The sequence below is a fragment of the Maniola hyperantus genome, chromosome 24 (assembly GCF_902806685.2).
Source record: "Maniola hyperantus chromosome 24, iAphHyp1.2, whole genome shotgun sequence".
NCBI lineage: Eukaryota > Metazoa > Arthropoda > Insecta > Lepidoptera > Nymphalidae > Maniola > Maniola hyperantus.
This window is the reverse complement of record NC_048559.1, coordinates 3,410,635-3,424,892: the sequence shown is the minus strand read 5'-3', so window position 1 is coordinate 3,424,892 and position 14,258 is coordinate 3,410,635. Positions and strand designations below refer to the sequence as shown.

Here is a 14,258-nt window from a genome sequence, read left to right as displayed (position 1 = left end):
ACACAGAAACGTCCGATCCCTCTATCGAATAATGAAGGAGGGAGATAGTTACAATAATACAATATGTACTCGATATGATTCGATCGCGTTGTGTATAAGCAGGTATTTATCTGTCGATGACAGCGGTCGTGCGGCAGTCAGCGGCAGCGGCTAACAACTGGCTAATTATTATTATTATTGGACGCGGTCTCGGCTCGGACGTAGATAGGTGGCGTAATCACTGAATTCCATATAATCGTGACGCACACATGCGAAAGCGCGTCCCCGCCACGTGTACGGTGTGTCGACAAACTGCGTATAGCGCGCTAATGTATGTGGCACAACTCAAAAAATACATTTGTTAAGATTTTTTATAAGCCATCAAAAAAATTGTAACCAATATGTATTTGTAGATATTTAAAGAAAATTATTAGGTGTAGGTACAATAGCTTTATTATTTGCAAAATTACTTATTTTTTTAAATAAATTTTCAAACAAAGACCAGCAAATAGCGGCATAATTTTGTTACCCAGTGCATTTTTAATAACGTAATTAAAATTTTACATATTTAACTGTTACAAATTGTTAATAAAAAAGGTAAACCATAATAAATAAAGTATCAGTGATATCTGTTTCGTAAATAACATAATCATCATTAACTCAACCCATCGCCGACCTACTGGAAGGGGCCTCCTCTCAGTATGCGAAGGTTCAGGAATTAGGACATCAAGCACACTGGCCAAGTACCTACGGAATGGCAGAATTCACACACCTTTGACAACTCTCAGGCATGCAGATTACCTTACAACTTTTCCTTCACCATTAACGCAAATGTTATCTAAGGCTTAAAACGCATAGTTAAAAAAATTAAAAACGTGCCAGGCGAAAAGGAACAGACCCGAATTTGACGTCAAAGTCCAATAACGAGGCTGTCACCGACCGAATTTCAAAATGTCAATTTATTGAGTTGGCCGCTTTTGTACCGGGGCGCAGGTAAAAGCGGCCGCTTATCTATCTCGCGATAAATTCGATACGGCCGCGAGCGGTGAATGCACCGCCGGCGATCGCCTTTCACGCCACACTCTGGTGAAAACGTAATTTAAGTCCCGTCTCTACAACGACGAAAAACAGATACAATCGCGATACCAGCATTTTATTCGAATTTTTGCCGGAAATACATACTAATATTATAAATTCGAAAGTGTCTGTCTGTCTGTCTATCTGCTAGCTTTTCCCGTCCGTTAAACCGATTTTTACGAAATTTGGTTCAGAGATAGCTTGCATCCCCGGGAAGGACATAGGCTACTTTTAATCCCGGTAAATCAAAGAGTTGGTTAGCGATGTAGTAATGGGCTCAATATTAGAATCAAAGGCCTCGCCGAACATTCTCGACCGAGTCTGCGAGATAACACGTGTTTATTTATCGGAATTGCGCAACAATATAAGTGATAAGACCGTTTACTCTTGCCTTACAAGTGGGTATTAAGGCGAAGGTGACGAAAGGTCAGACGCTGAGTGGGCGGGATTCAGTTAATAATATCGATTTCTCTCAACAGTACGAATAGATACTTGCACAACGTGATCATGTATAACAGTAATCGGAGCTAGATGAAAACCAGCGCTGTGTGCTTGCATGCAGGTTTCCTCCAGATGTTTTACTTCGCCGTTAAAGCAAGTGATGTTTAATTACTTAAAACGCACATAACTCCGAACAGTTAAGAGGTGCGTGCCCGGCATCGAACCCTCGACGTCCGATGAGGAGGCGGACGCCCTTACCACTAGGCTATCACAGCTTCACACTAGGCTAACAGAGAATTATCTCAAGTGAAAACGGTTTGATTTTCGCATGGCCTTCCAGTTAGAATAGTGAAAGACACGAGATTCCCATTCCACAGGACAAAGACAATCAATAATAGGAACACAATGAGTCACTGGAGTCGCCTACAAAGCAATAAAAACCATCGGATACGTCTCACTTGTTCTATTGAATCGAGTATACTCGACTTGACTAAATTAGTTGCTTTGTCGGCAGTTGGTGGTTTGTCTCATGGTCAAATATACGTTGTTAGTTGTACATCATCATCATCATCAACCGATAGACGTCCACTGCTAGGCATAGGTCACTTGTAGGGACTTCCACACGCCACGGTCTTGCGCCGCCTGCATCCAGCGGCTCCCTGCCGCTCGCCGACGTCCTAACCACTAGGCTATCACAGCTTATATATAAATAAGTAAATATACAAAGATAAAACTGCCTAAAACTGTTTAATGTGTATTCCAGACAATCTACATAATGTAGGTACAGCTGAGCGGAGTCTGAGACAACTATACAATGCGACAATCGACAAAACAATGGCCGCTAATGAGCCAGAACCGTCTGAAATGGCAATACTTTTTTTGTGATTCGACGCGGCAGATCCGAGCCCGGAAACCAGAGTGGTCGTCCGAAAATGACAACGGCGTATCAAGCGAAACGGTGCACAAGTGCAAAAACGTCCGTGTGCAGACCGAACCTGCACGGCAATGTCGCCAGCTCTATCAAGTTTACCGGATAGTCTCATATCTAAAACTAGTAATATAAAGAAGTAAAGTTTGTAAGTTTGTTTGTAGGGGTAATCTCCGGAACTACTGAACCGATTTTGAAAATTCTTTCACCAGTAGAAAGCTACATTATTAATATTAAGACAGACCATTTTTATTTCAAAAAAATTAGGGATCCCTACGAAAACTGTAATAAGCGACCCGTGCAAAACCGGGGCGGGAACCCGCACGTCCCCCGCGTTCACCAGCATCGAGTTAGCGCGGGGGCTGTGCGGAGTCGTCCGCACCCCGATTGCTATACATTTGACTCTATGTAGGCTATGAAACCACTAGGTATCTTTGATTTCATGTCACCCCCAGAATAATCTTTGACAGCTGTCGATTCAGGATCAAACCCGAGAGTTTCCTCACTAGTTCACTCTGGTAATGACGTGTCCCAAAAAAAGTGTCTGTACATCTGGCGTTCATAGTGTAGCATGAAGCATCGAGCTAGCGCACTCGGCAAAAAGTGAATAATGACGGACGCCGGCGGCTCGCCTCGCCATCGCACAATTGCGCTATTTCGAGACACGTTTTCCTGCTAGCAATAATACCTATTAATAATAACAGACGCTAGTCGTCCTGTACAACACAAAGACACCGATTGTTAAGCCGCAAACGGCATGACAAATTGAGAGGCGGCTGCGAGAATTCGCATTGAATCAATACAAACGTTTAAGTTAGGTACCTAACCTCTATAATTATTTTCGCTACACTTATAATTTAGGTACCCACATGTACCCATGTTTTGCAAGTATAGTACGCGACAGGTCAAGGTGGCAATCGAGCTATGAGGCGGGGGGCCGCCCCGCTTTGCCATCTCGACCTGTTGCGTACTATATATATACGTCACATGGTGTTTGTACGTTATTGATTAATCTAGCTAGCATTGTATTAAAAAAATTAAAACAAGCTGATGCCTACGATTTCGTCCGAGTGGATTTAGGTTATTCAAAAGTCCCGTGGAAGCTCTTTGATTTTCCGGGACAAAAAGTAACCTAATCCTAATCGTCTCCACGATGCAAGTTATGCATCTTCTGTCTGTTTTGAACTTTGCCAAAATCGCTTAAAATATCTTCTGTCGTTCCAAATTTTGCCAAAATAGATTTAAAGGATGGGCCGTGACAGGGTCACACAGACAAATAGATACAGTTTTGTAATATTTGTATGGAATTATATCATTTGTAGGGACAGGGACACTAATCCGGGCAAAGTCTTCTAATAGGAAAACTTCACAACAATTAGCATTTTATGTGTAAAAAAATTCAATAGAAAAACTAATAGAATCTCTGAGGCTATACGTCGACAGCGGAGTGGGTATGAAACAGTCACACATGGACTTGATATACGCAAGGTGAACGGCTCGAATAATGTTTAAGCAAATCGTCACTCTTAAATATTGGATTGCTTGTGCCACGAATCATAAAAGTTAATATTTAGCGATGTTTTAACATGATTCGTCATCTCAGAGAGACCGCTCTTTGAATCTCTTTCCTTTAACGATAAATATAGATCTACAAAAGATTTCGAGTATTTTTAGACCATGACCGAAGCCGAACTTTTATGGCTATTAAATAATAATATATCATGCCATTTACCCTATACACATTCTGATCATCCATACTCTAATAATCATACGCATACTAATATTATAAATGCGAAAGTGTGTATGTCTGTCTGCTAGATTTTCACGACCCATCCATTTTGGCGAAAGGTATATAATAATGCTAGCTTATGCTTGCGACTTCGTTCGCGTGGACTACACAAATTTCAAACCCTTATTTCACCCCCTTAGGGGTTGAATTTTCAAAAATCCTTTCTTAGCGGATGCCTACGTCATAATAGCTATCTGCATGCTAAATTTCAGCCCGATCCGTCCAGTAGTTTGAGCTGTGATAGATCAGCAGTCAGTCAGTCACCTTTTCCCTTTATATATTTAAGATACAAGAGATAGCTTGGGACGGACATGGGCTACTTTTTGTTCCGAAAAATCAAAGAGATTCCATGGGATTTTCAAAAACCTGGATCCAAAAGGAGGAAGTCGCGAACAATATCGTTATAGACTACTTACCTACTTTTTATTCCGGAAAATCAAAAATCTCTCAAGGAATTTTTAAATGACTTAAATCCACGCGGACGAAGTAGCGGCTATTTTCTAGTTTCTTTATAAACATAGAATTTATCTAAAAGCAGATTGACTCGTCTGGGCTGACTGCAGACTTCAAACAGGTTTTCAAGTCTCTAATTTACGTTTTTGTGTTAAATGTCGGACTGACGTAATAATTAAAGCAGTAGGAGAGATTTTCGTAAGATTAAAAAAAATTAAAACACCAAGAGCACTGAATAGCTGCCTAGGCGTCATTAAAGAGGATCGATAGGCACTATATTGATAGATTGGTTGATTGATAGGCACCTGATGATGGACATTAGGCGAGTCGCAGGGATTCAGACGGCGCAAGACCGTGGTGCGTGGAAGTCTCTACAAGAGACCTATGTCCAGCAGTGGACGTGTATCGGTTGATGTTGATGACATTGATTAATCATTTAAGAGGAGTTTATTCGTAATGCGTTCCAAACAAAAATAGTTTGGCTTAATTAAGTTTAGTAGAATCGTTCTAGGAATATCTGTTATATCTGTACTCTGTAGTTTGCCAGATTTCTGTCAAAATATTTAGTTTCAAAGTTCCATAGGCTCAAGGATTTATATAATATGTAGGTACTCGTAGATCTGTTAACATAATTCCCACATAGCCGCTATATATAAATAACATAAATAACCGTGTGTAAAAAGGCGACACATGGCAAGGATCATGAGCAACGACCCTCAGCAATGAGGAAGTCATTGCAGAGAGAAAGGAAATGTTGAAGTTTTAGCGTTGAAACTATCGTGAATGATATCCATGAGAAAATAAAATTGAACCTTCAATAACGGCTTAAGGACTTTCGTTACCCATATATGTATAGTACGCGACAAGTCGAAATGGCAATCGGGGTATGAGGCGGGGGGACGCCACGCACACCCGCACGTCATCCGCGATCGCCCGCACCGGGTTAGTGCCGGGGCAGTGAGGGTGTGCTGGGCGTCCCCACCCCGATTGCCATCTCGACCTGTCACGGCCTATAGATGTAAGTCATCCTCATTATCATCAACAGATAGACGTCCAAAGCCGGATATAATATGTCTCTTGGAAGGACTTCCAAACGCCAATAATTTGTTAAAAGTTGATGTAAGTACTATGTAGTTAATTATTATAAATCTACTCTGTTTAATCCTAAAATCTAAAGTTTATGTAAAGGGGATTGTTCGCAAGAACTACGAGTATACGTAGAATGTAGATGTTCGCACGGGGCAAGTTGTGGAAAGTTTCTAGTTGCGAAGTTGCCGGGAGTTGTGCTCCAAGTAGTTCAAAGTTGAGGGAGCCGTTCGCGTTGCGCTGACGCTGCGGGGAACTGATCGACTGGGCAAGCAATTATTTAGATGCAAGTGTTGTTTTGTATATTAAGTAGTTTCACTGCATAATATTATAAAGGATTTCCCTCCAGATTGAGATAAAGTTGAAAAAAAAAACTTTGTTCTTTTAAAGAATAAAACATTGTCAAGAACATGTTTTATACAAATATTTAATTATTTTTTGACGTTCATCTGTATCAAACAAAATTTACACAGAAATATTTATTATTTGTTATAGAGGCAATAGAGTTACACATTGTGCGAAAATTTCAGGTCTCTACCTATTACGGACTACGGTTGACGAGATACAGCCCGTTGATAGACGGACGGACGGACAGCGGAACCTTAGTAATAGGGTACCTTTGGCACCCTTCGGGTACCGGATCCTAAAAACTTAGCTATTACAAAATAGAATAAATCAAACTGAAACCAACCAATAAATTCATTGGTTTCGGTTATACAACAAAAATGAGCACATAATGACGGGTACACACGGTAGCGACTTAGGTCGACAGCGACTCGCTGGCGACGTGTGTGGACGTGGTAATAGCAGCGATCGCGATGTCGCTGACAATACAGCGATTGAATCGCTCCAAATCTGAAAAGGCGTCCGTTTTAAAAGCTGTTAGCGCTGACAACACTTCTCCTTTCGTCGCAAATTAATGTAAATAGAGGTCAGATAAAGACTACACATAGATCCCTATTGTGTGGAGACTATAGGCCTAAATCGCTATCAAGTCGCTGTCGATCAAGGTCGCTGCGTGTATCTAGGCCATTAAAGACAAACCCGCCGTTTTTGCGTCGGTGATTAAAATCTGGTCGCCTCCGAAAACTAGGTTAGAATAATAAACAGTCCCCTTTCAAAGTATCTAGAAACCGCTAGCTCGTAGAACAAAGGAATCGAACATTTCGGAAAACGGTGTCGTTTAAATTAATTAAGTCCTAGAGCCAGCGCTAACAGATGGAGTAGAATCGAATCTTTTTAACAACTACCTACTCTTCTCTAACTCAACGTTATTTAGTTTGACATGCCGCCGAACTTTACATCATCATCATCAACCCATGGCCGGCTCACTACAAACCATGGGACTCCTCTCAGAATAAGAAGAGTTTTGGCCATAGTCTACCACGCTGCCTGGTCTAGACTTCACACATCTTTGAGAACATTATGGAGAACTCACAATGTGATATTTAATTACTTAAAACGCACATAATTGACTTTACATAAGGAAAGTAAAACAGGGAGGGCGTGCGTCATTGGGCCTCTATTATGCCTGAGTGAATCCTGGTATCCATTTTTAAGCACACTCGAAGGTGTCAAAAGGTGCTTAAATCCCGCTTAATTTATGTAGTCTGTGTCACTTTTTAAAATATAGTTAAGTATATGAGCTTTGTCTATCTGAAGTTTTATAATATCTTTAGCCTAACTACGCTTTATTTAGTCGTAGTTTTGACTTGTTATTGTGAAGCCGCACCTCAACTCTGCCGGTGTGCGTTGCGCTTTAAAGTCGTTTAGTTAGAGTCGTCGCGTTTCCATGAAAATGTGGCGGCGCGGCGGACGCAATTCATTAGGTGAAAGCTAGTGACTCACAGCGACAGGCGTCAAGTTGCTACGCGGCTAATTGCTTTACCTGGAAAATAACAAGAATACTTTATGAGTGTCATAAAATAAAATTTTTATGTGTAGGTAACTACAGTACGCGATCGGGGTGGGAACGCCCCGCACAACCCCCGCGCTTACCCGATGCGGAATAGCGGAGGCAACAGCAGGTAGTATAGAATACTAGCTTATGCCCGCGACATTGTCCATGTGGACTACATAAATTTCAAACCCCTATTTTACCTTAGGGGTGGAATTTTCAAAAATCCTTTCTTAGCGGATGTCTACATAATCATAATAGCCATCTGCATTCCCAATTTCAGCTCGATCCGTCAAGTAGTTTTAGCTGTGCGTTGACAGATCAGTCAGTCATTCAGCGTTTTTCACAGTTCTTTATATCTATCCTCCTACATCGGTATATCAGGTAAGCATATTATTGCGTTCTATACTTTCATATACGAGGGGCTCACTTCTACTCAATTACGGTTTCTAACTAGATTTACCGTAAAATATTGAGAGTACCTACGTCTGTACAAGTTTTCGTATTTGACAGAAATTCGTAATTATACATCCTACAGTTACTAATAAACTATAACCACTCCATAACACGAGTATGTGTAAAAATATTCTTCGAAAACAATCGGGGAGGGAACGCCCTCCCCCCCACTAACCCGGTGCGGGCGGGCGCGGGTGAGCGCGAGGCGTCTCCCCGCCTTATACTCCGATTAACTTTTAAACGTTGTTTCAAATGTTAACTTGAAAAGTTACACTTCTGACCTAACCAAACCATAAAAGAGGTAAAACTTCTAATCTTGAAAAAAGATACTTATTCCGTGAATACATGTTACTTATTATTCCAAAAGTGCATAACATAATATATTCTAACAAATCATTCAATATTTAGTTAGTAACACTCGTTCGATTAAATCGTAAAGCGTGCGCCCGACGACAGAGCCTAGCTAGGTCGGGCGGGGTTACGCAGACAAGGGCGGCGACCTTGGCACCAGCCTCGCCCGCCCACACCACCACCCTGCCCCCCTCGCCCAAGATGTGAGCTGACTACAGGCGAGAACATTCTTTTTGCTACGCTGCTTTATCTAAATCTATATCATATACCAGAGATGGGCATTATTGCTACTTTTGAAATCATCTTCATCTGGTGAAATTATATTATTTTTCTTCACAGTGACACAGTTCAAGACCTTGTGACAAAGGGTCGAAGCATCGACGTCACTGGCAGGCGTCAAATATTCCTACATTTGACACTAGGTTGCCTATGAATAGCCAAATTTTTCTCTGATTACGTCACCCATAGTCTAATATTTGACATATCACTCTGGTTCACTTTAACAATGATTTCACAAGCTATTTTTCACGAAAAGTGATTTTTCAATTTTCACAATTACAATAATTGTTTGCTTAATTAATATATACTAATGAAAGCGCTGATATGTCACAGGTGGTTTTTACGGACAAGAATTTTCGTGATTTTTCATATGCTACATGCGAAATAGTCCATCTCTATCACTATTTACGTCAAGTTAGATTGGCAAACGACTTTCACTGTTGTACGTTGGATTCAAGATCAAAAGATTTTTTAACTACTTGCGTTTGACTACATCATACCAAATAGTAGGTGATGACTCTTCTTTGACTGCGAAGCTGAATATCGGTTGTTGATGATGATGACTCTTCTTTTGAAGATGCCAATATTATAGCTAGCAGGGAAAACGAAAGTCAGAAAGGGCATTCCATATTCTAGTAGTGCGTATTAGAAAGGAGAAAGTAATCACTTCGTACGAAAAGTGATGAACATCGATGTTTAGAAGACAGCAGATTTGTAGAGCACTGTCTCGGTCGTTAAGACCGACAAAGCGTCATGTGGGTATGAGTGACAGAGACAACGCTCTACAAAGATGAAATGTCATTCTGAAGGCCGATGTTCATCACTTTTGGCCGCGTACTGTAGGGGTACGGTAAACGTGTCGGTAAGCCGATTAGTTTGCACATAATATGTATGTAGGTGGTCGTCTATCGAAATATGCCGCGAATTCTAAGAAATTAAATACGAACCATAATAATTCTTTTTTCATAAGAATATAACAAAGCAAACGTGTTCAATTACTGCTGACATTTTGTGAACTCAAAGGGAACAGTAAATTAACATTAGACACGTTTTTGTAAACGAGCTTACAACGGTAATTTGCTACTTTTGAAAAACAATGTTATTACGATATAACAATTTTCTTTACAATCATTTCTTATTCATTAAATCAACTCGTGTTTTAGACTTTAGTTCGATGATCGATCTATCAGAGTTTTTGTGTAGCAATTATACAAAAAGTATCACTTCTGCAGGGTATCAGACCTAAAGGAGGTTCAAAACCCATGAAATAATCCTTTAGTTTACTCCGAAGGCAATTACTTTTATTATTCAACTAGCTTATGCTCGCGACTTCGTCCGCGTGGACTACACAAATTGCAAACCACTATTTCACCCCCTTATGGTTGAATTTAAAAAAAATCCTTTCTTAGCGGATGCCTACATAATAGCATGCCATATTTCAGTCCGATCCGTCTAGTAGTTTGAGCTGGGCGTTGATAGAAAAAATATGTTAAACTCCAAAAATTAATTATGGGGTAAACGGAATTCGACCATATTTGAAGCGGTACGACTTATTTCGATATTTATTTAACTTTAAAAGTGGACTGTAGATTAAAGCGGTTTAAATTAATTTTTCCCCGAAAATAAGTAGCATTCAAAACAAGGAACTAGCTAGGAAATGGGACGTCTAGAAGAACATAGGATGAACTCACAGTTTGATGAAGTTGTGAATTTTCAAGTCACCTTCTCACATGTTGCACCAAACACTTGTCCTTATTTTGCGTCTTCAGCCTAGCCAGGTCTTGGTTTTTGATGATTTTTGAATAATTTTATGCGCACGATTATCGAATTAAGGTTATTTCACAACCACACACGCTAATGGCGGTTTGTAGAAGCTCACAACTAGATGTATGTCACTCAGTCAGTCAGTCATCTTTCATCCATACTAATATTATAAATGCGAAAGTGTGTCTGTCTGTCTGCTAGCCTTTCACGGCCCGGTTCAATCGATTTTGACTAAATTTGGTACAGATATTGCTTGAATCCCGGGGAAGGACATAAGCTACTTTTTACCCTGGAAAATCAGAGATTTCCCACGGGATTTTTAGAAACCTAAATCCACGCGGACGAAGTCGCGGGCATCAGCTAGTTTTATGTATTTATAAGAAGCATAAAGTCAAAACAAAATAAAAAAAACACCACCCTTTTTGCTGTAGGAGTAGTAATAAGTGTAGTATATAGTAGGTTATTGTCATCGTTATTGAGTCGCCTCGTGCCGATAAATATTCCGACGAGCTTTAATTAGCTACACTATTAGATAGATAGATAAAACATTAACAAAATACCTACATGCTTACAAAGTAAGTAAATGTATGAACAGTTCAATTCAACATGGAAGCAAATAAGGGCCGTTTTATTATTAAGCTGCATACCTATAAATAAGAACTTGTTTTTAATCAAATTTGCCCGACGCCGCTGGAAAGAAATGATGTGAATAATTTTATTACAAACGTCCACATAAATATTCCAGCCGATAGTGACAGTCAATCCATAAATTATGTGGACGGCAGTGTGCAAATTGCATGTTTATTTATTGCGACATTTGACCCTGCGCCGGACAAACGATATTATGCTTATGAAATGTACAAAACCATTAACTGTAGTAACGAAAACCTAAGACTTCGTCCCGGCGATGGCCTGGAGCTGGAGACCGAAAGACCGAGAACCTTTCTTGATATGTCGGTCTCTATTCAATCCAATTCAATCCATCAGCCTGTTTGCGTTCACTGCTGGACATAGGCCTTTCCAAGAGCGCGCCAACAAACACGGTCCTCCGCCTTTCTCATCTATCCGCTCCCCGCCATCTTCAGGTCATCGGTCCAGCGGGCTGGAGGTCGTCCCACACTGCGCTTACCGGACCGCGGTCTCCACTTCAGAATACGTCTGCCCCATCGGCCGTCGGTTCTGCGACAGACATGAGCTGCCCATTGCCACTTCAGCTTGCTAATCCTTTGAGCTATGGCGATCGCTTTTGTTCTTTAGCGAATTTCCTCGTTCCGGATTTTATCCTTGAGAGTAATACCCAACATAGTTCGCTCCATAGCGCGCTGAGCGACTTTTAGTTACGTCATCACAGGTAGGACACACTCATATAGGTCTCTATTACCCATGATTAACTAAGGGCCTCATAAGAAAGCTCAAATTCTATCAACTGCTTCCTATTTTTGGCCTAACGTGTATTGAGGAGCAGTACCCGAATACACATTTTCCGTAGTGAAGAATATAATATTATTGTTAAACTTAACATGGATAAAGATTCACAAGTCTCAGTGCATAATCTTGAGATATAAAGAAACTGTTTTTGTATATAGAAGAAACGTGTCTCGAATATATTTTATATGCAGATTGCGGGTAACATTTCTGCATACAAGTGAATATAATCACGTATTATGTGCTATTTAGATTAATTGCTGCCATATACGTATCTGTGAGTCACATGGAGATTGCATCATAGATATTAAAGTAAGTAAAATGGTAGGTAAAACTTCTTTAGACAAATAATATAGTTACTACATACGCAGCAGAAAAGAATGTACATCGACCTTTAGAAAGAGATAGCGGCTTTGTCGTTGAAACCGACAAAACGTCATACAGGTATGAGTGACAGAGACAACGCTCTACAAAGCCGAAACGTCATTCTAAAGGCCGATATACATTATTTTCTGCCGCGCACTGTACCTACTACTGTTTGGCAAAAACTTCTAAAAGTATATGTAAAATGGTGGCACATTAAATTTACAGATAGTACATGAATGCCATGATATGAAGAAAAGAAGACTGATAATACCTAAGTGCCTTCCAAGTTCCAATTATCACATAGTCAATACAGGTTCTTCCATCACTGACTGTTTTTAAAGTGAAATGCAACGACACGACCACGACACAATTTTTAATGAAGCTAAAGCTCATAATATTATAATTTTAAGCTACTTTTAACATAGTCCTACGATTATGTATAAACCGCTAACTTAGCAACCTCAAAAATCAAAGGAGTTTATGCGTTGGTATATTATGTTCCTGTACATTCGAAAACAGATTAAACAGCTCTTTAAGAATAGGACGACAGAGATAGATAGAGAAGGTTGGAAAAGGCTTACAGCAACGACATTGCATTACTATTTTGTCGTTGAGTGTAAACCGCCCATTCGCAGAAGATGCTAATTGCCCACCGGCCGGCTGCAGACGCGCTTTTTTTAATTGACATTGACAAGCCGGTCGGGTGCCACCTGGCTTCGGAACCAGTTTACGAAACGATTGCAGAACTGGCTATTAGGTATTTTTAGATTAATCGATATTTTTTGGCTAATCCTAATAGTGTAAACTTTGCATTATGTCATTTTTAATAATAAATCATCTCTACATATTAATGATCCTCACCATATTCAATAAAATCTGTCAAGTGCGAATCGGACTCGCACACGAAGGGTTCCGTGCCATCGTAGAAAAACATGACACACACACGGAACGACGGACAGCGAGGTCTTAGTAAATAGTAATAGAGTCCCATCGGCTCCCTTCGAGTACGGAACTCTCAATAATATTTAACTATTTTTTTTAAATTCAATAAATGTTTTATCAAGCTATTTAGTAATAAAGATTTACAGTTCACATAAATGCCTACTAGCTTTCCCCTTAACTTTGTCCACGTGGAATTTCTGAAAAAGAACTTAGGACAAAGTTTCTAGATCCAGCGGTTTGAGCTGTACGTTGATGTATCAGTCAGTCAGTTTGTCTGTATATAGGCATAGATTTCAGTATAATATAAGACGTAATAGTTGTAGAAACACGGAAAAAAGTGGAAACGAGGATAACCTAAGGTAACATTATTAGGATTACCATTGAATGAACCTACTTGGATCTCAAAGGATTCCTAATTTAGTCCCATCGTGTCTGAACAATGTACCTAACTATACCTGTAGAATTACTGAATGTCGTATCTGTTTGAAGTGCCCGCGCCTAGGTGAGCGAAACCCCAGTTGGTCACATCAGCGACTTTTTGCCAACTAAGCGCATTTCCAACACAAAGAGAAAGCCGACGATGCTCCTTTGCTGCTGATTGCACGATCGCTTCCAATTTCTTTCGCATTTAGTTACATTTCCGACAACTGAGCCTCAATAGCTCAACCGGTATAGGAGTGGACTGAAAACCGAAAGGTCGATGGTTCAAACCCCGCCCGTTGCACTATTGTCGTACCTACTCCTAGCACAAGGGGAATATTAGTCATTCAATATGGCTAATATACTTTTTTTTTTTTTTTTTACTTTTTTTTATCGACTGGGAGATTAACTAATAGGAATATTATGCTTGTTTGTTTTTCAACGAAATTCATAATACGTATAGTACGCGACAGGTCGAGATGGCAAAAAGGGGATGGGGACGCCCCGTAGGTACACCCGTACACTCGCACAGGCCCCGCGGGTGACTTGCGGGTGTGCAGGGCGTTTCCCCGCCTCATACCCCGATTGCCATTTCAAACTGTCGC

At 40.3% G+C, this 14,258-nt stretch overlaps 1 protein-coding gene across 1 annotated transcript in view; it reads right to left on the bottom strand.

Moving 5' to 3' along the window:
* Positions 1-14,258, bottom strand: part of CtBP (C-terminal binding protein) — a 117,483-nt gene that overhangs the window by 75,277 nt on the left and 27,948 nt on the right. The window lies entirely within an intron of this gene.